Here is a 5,385-nt window from a genome sequence, read left to right as displayed (position 1 = left end):
TCTGTAAGGGGATGGAGCTTTTATTTTTGCAATGACAATAAGGACACCTATAAAACTTATATCCCTGGCTTCTAAAATAAAGAACTCCAATGTATCCCTTTCACTAAGTGCTGGAGAACCTTCCTGATACGTATATCAGGTGTACTCCTTTATCTTTCGGTATAGGAATTGTACTTTTGCAACAGGTGGAGGGCTGCAGGGTTGACTAAATGACTAGCACAGTTGATGGTCAGAATGGTATCGCATCAGTATAACATCCACAGCAGCGTACTGTATTCAGCCTGTGTGACATCTAGGTCTTTTTGGTAGAAAAACTAGCAAAATGAAAAATGCAGCACCCAGAGGTTAGTGGGGAGCCAATGGAGAAATGGAACTGCAGTATCCACAGGACGTCTTTTGTGTTTGCCATTTTTCTGCTCTTTGGCAAAATTGCAGAAGTTTCAGTGTTTTGGCTGTGCTTTTCCTTTCTGTAGTGTTTTTTTTTTTATTAGAGATGAGCAAATCTACAGTAAGAATGAAGTGATTCAATTCATTCCTACTGTGTTTCCCCAAAAATAAGACACCCCACCTACTCTACCCTCTAACCTGAAGTAGGGCAACCCCCACTCCTCTCCCGCCCCGCAGCACTGACTCACCTAATCCCCTCGTGGACCTGCGAAATCAGCACCACAGGCAGCCTGGTCCATGGCCCCCACATCACGCTGCCGCACTTCTGACCCAATGCCGATGGTGAGTATTCTGGGGAGGTCCAGGAAGAAGTCTTATTTCTCTCCCCCTGCCCAACCCCTGGCTGGGGGGAGAGAAATAAGACATCCCCCGAAAATAAGACAGTGCCTGTTTTTTTTAGGGGGGGGGGGGGGGGGAATATAAGGCACCGTCTTATTTTCTGCATCTCAATAAATATAAAGAGGATGCAAACATTTATACTCTAGAATAAATAAATAAATAAAAGTGCTCATTCAGAAGGTATGCTTCTTGCCTTTGTCCTGGAACCTGTTAGTGTGAAATGCCAGCTCTGTGTTGCCTCCAAGAGTATGTTCAGTGATCACTGCATCGTTCCCCCCTTCCTGTTCTTGCTGCCATGGTGCACTGCTCCTCTCCAAGTCCCGGCTGTGCGCACAGAGGCTTCTTCAAAGCTGCAAATGGGACTGACAGCAGCCACAGAGACTTCCAGCAAAAATGGTAAATAGCACCCACACACTGCCACTTTCCCCCCATAGATTGAAATAATAGCCCGAGTACATGCACACATAACTCACTTTATATTTAACTATGCATGTTATACATTTGTAAATGAAATAAAAGAAATTCTGCCTGGCACACACATATACATATACAAAAGTACCTTTGTTTAAGAGCTCAGTTTTTCAAAATTGTGACTTGGTTTAAGAGCATTGCTTTGGTGTAAGAGCTTCCTGTACTGGGTGGGAGCACGAGTGGGAGAGGGGCATATTCAGTATAGCAGTGCTTCTCAATTCCAGTCCTCGGGCCTCACCAACAGGTCATGTTTTGAGGATTTCCTTAGTATTTCACAGGTGATATAATTATACTCAGTGCATCAGGTATCACCACAGGTGTTCTTTGTATGGCAAATCCTCAAAACATGACCTGTGGGTGAGGCCTGAGAACTGGAATTGAGAAGCACTGCTGTATAGCGTGGTCTACAGTGCTGTACTCTGACCCAGGAAGTCTCCATCACCTTCCAAATCATAGTAGATCCACTTCAGGCTGGGGCTTACATCAGGGGACAGGACTATGGAGGTGATTTCTTCATAGCTGTTACCCCTTTCTCCCTGGACAGAGTGCTTCCATACCGTGCTCACCCTATACCCTTCTCGTTCCTTCATGCTCCCTGCAGTCTCATCAATACGGATTGGTCTATGCTGAACACACTCCCCTTCCCTGTCATGTGACCACACAGACCTCTGACAGCAGCCCTGCTTCTCTATCCTAGCCTGTTGTACTACGCTACTGCATTATGGGGATCTGCAGTTCCATCCTGTATCTACAAACTGCTGCTGTGTTATCAGGGTTGCAGTTACTACACATTATACTCCACATGCTGATTGTTATACTGTACAGTAACTTATAATATCACATATTTAGCTGCTTATCAGTGTTTGTTTCCTCTGTTCTACTTGTTATTCAGAATATAAAAATTATTTTGGGGGTGTGGAACCAATTGTCTGCATTTACACGATTTCTTAAGGGAAAAATTTGCTTTGGTTTAAGAGTAGATTTGAATTACAAGCACGATCCCGGAACAAATTATGCTCGTAATCCAAGGCACCACTGTATGTGTGTGTATGTGTATGTATATATATATATATATATATATATATATATATATATACACACACACACACACCGGCCACTTTATTAGGTACACCTGTCCAACTGCACGTTACCACTTAATTTCTAATCAGCCAATCACATGGGGGCATGCGGCGTGCATTTAGGCATGTAGACATGGTCAAGCCAATCTCTGGCAGTTCAAACCGAGCATCAGTAAGGGGAAGAAAGGTGATTTGAGTGCCTTTGAACGTGGCATGGTTGTTGGTGCCAGAAGGGCTGGTCTGAGTATTTCAGAAACTGCTGATCTACTGGGATTTTCACGCACAACCATCTCTAGGGTTTACAGAGAATGGTCCGAAAAAGAAAAAACATCCAGTGAGCGGCAGTTCTGTGGGCGGAAATGCCTTGTTGATGCCAGAGGTCAGAGGAGAATGGGCAGACTGGTTCGAGCTGATAGAAAGGCAACAGTGACTCAAATAGCCAACCGTTACAACCAAGGTAGGCAGAAGAGCATCTCTGAACGCACAGTACGTCCAACTTTGAGGCAGATGGGCTACAGCAGCAGAAGACCACACCGGGTGCCACTCCTTTCAGCAAAGAACAGGAAACTGAGGCTACAATTTGCACAAGCTCATCGAAATTGGACAGTAGAAGATTGGAAAAACGTTGCCTGGTCTGATGAGTCTCGATTTCTGCTGCGACATTCGGATGGTAGGGTCAGAATTTGGCGTCAACAACATGAAAGCATGGATCCATCCTGCCTTGTATCAACGGTTCAGGCTGGTGGTGGTGGTGTCATGGTGTGGGAAATATTTTCTTGCCACTCTTTGGGCCCCTTGGTACCAATTGAGCATCGTTGCAACGCCACAGCCTACCTGAGTATTGTTGCTGACCATGTCCATCCCTTTATGACCACAATGTACCCAACATCTGATGGCTACTTTCAGCAGGATAATGTGCCATGTCATAAAGCTAGAATCATCTCAGACTGGTTTCTTGAACATGACAATGAGTTCACTGTACTCAAATGGCCTCCACAGTCACCAGATCTCAATCCAATAGAGCATCTTTGGGATGTGGTGGAACGGGAGATTCGCATCATGGATGTGCAGCCGACAAATCTGCGGCAACTGTGTGATGCCATCATGTCAATATGGACCAAAATCTCAGGAATGCTTCCAGCACCTTGTTGTATCTATGCCACGGAGAATTGAGGCAGTTCTGAAGGCAAAAGGGGGTCCAACCCGTTACGAGCATGGTGTACCTAATAAAGTGGCCGGTGAGTGTGTGTGTGTGTGTATATATATATATATATATATTAGTGATATTTATGCATAGATGAACACACTAATATTGATATACTATACACTAATATTGATATACTATACACAACTATATAACACTCTCTCTGTCCATAAAATTGGGATTCAGGTCTGGAGAAAGTGCAGGCCAGTCCATGTGAGGTCTCCCAGTGTCCATGGGCTGGAGCTTTGTTGTCCATGAAGATGACATTAGGCCTGTGTTCTTCATGCAGAGGAACAGTGACTGGATTCATATTATTAGTAGTATAGACTTGTCACTGTGCCATTACCAAAGTGTAGTACAGTTCTGCATTGAACATACCTGCCCGCACTTTAACTCCACACAATGTTGACTGATCATAAGCTTTCAACATGTTGGGCTGTATTACTCCACGTAACCGAAGCGGCGGCAGCAGACCACCCCTGACTTCAGTGAGCAGCCCGATTGATGTAAGGATGGTCTGGGCAGCCCCTACCTGGTAAGTCTGTGCGTGTAATAGCACAGACCGTGAGTAAAAGATGTGTACTACGGCCTTTACATGCATTGTTTACATGCTAAGGCTGGGTTCACACTATGTATATTTGAGGCTGTATTTGTGAGGCTGTATAGCAACCAAAACAAGGAGTGGATTGAAAACACAGAAAGGCTATGTTCACATAATGTTGTAATTGAGTGGATGGCCGTCATTTAATGGCAAATATTTGCTGTTATTTTAAAACAACGGCTGTTATATTGAAATAATGGCAGTTATTTACCGTTATATGGCGGCCATCCACTCAATTTCAACATTGTGTGAACAGATCCTTTCTGTGTTTTCAATCCACTCCTGGTTTTGGTTGCTATGAGGACCTGACTTGAGGACCAAATACAGCCTGAAATATACTGTGTGTGAACCCAGCCTAAATGTGCAGCTCCCTGGTGGTTAGGTACAGGCAATGCCTTCCCTTCCCCCACCCTGCTTTCTCATCTTACACCCTCACAAGCCACAGCTGTCCTGATACACAGGAGTGCTGCAACAACCAGCTGAACATGACACGAAGGGAACATTTACACATCCCCAAAATTCTGTCTGTGCACAGACCATGTTCTACACACTGGACATCCGAACTCCTGGCATCTTGGCTCTGAAATTGTTAAAATGTTTGCATGGCTGTGCCAGTAAACTTGTGCTAACATTCATGATGGCGGGAGCTCCGAGATCTGGTCTGAAGAACACCGCCCATGCGCATTAGACAGAATTTTGGGGACATTTAAATGCCCCTTTAGAGTTGAGTGAACTTTGAGCAACCTTGGGATTGGGAAGGGCGAGGGCGATTGCAAGTTCGCTGAAACGCGTTAGATGTCTTTTTGCCACACATCGGCCTCCGTATCCACTACAGTGACGTCACTCAAACGTGGGCTCCTTTGAACTCACTCCACCGCGCCGGGTGTTAGGTAGCAGCAGAGCTGCCGGCCGGGGCTCGCTCCCGACCCCGATAGCAAGAACTTTCCTTTCTACACTTTACAAGATGGACTCTACAGCAAGATCATCATAGAAGGAGAGCATGGTGAATAACAGGTAGGACACTGCCGCAACATTAAACCTACCAGTACATTTGTGCATTGCTACGTGCAATACCAGTATATCCGTTATTACCGTTATCAAGACAATACCACATATATACACCAAGCATCCATCTGGCTTTGCTAGTCCCCACATTTCCCTTCTCTCGTAGGACGCATATATATATATTGTTCTGCAATATATTACCCTCGTACCAGTTACAGCGCTTTAGATCACCATTTTTT

The sequence above is a fragment of the Dendropsophus ebraccatus genome, chromosome 14 (genome assembly GCF_027789765.1).
Source record: "Dendropsophus ebraccatus isolate aDenEbr1 chromosome 14, aDenEbr1.pat, whole genome shotgun sequence".
Lineage (NCBI taxonomy): Eukaryota > Metazoa > Chordata > Amphibia > Anura > Hylidae > Dendropsophus > Dendropsophus ebraccatus.
Note: the sequence above shows the minus strand (reverse complement) of the source record.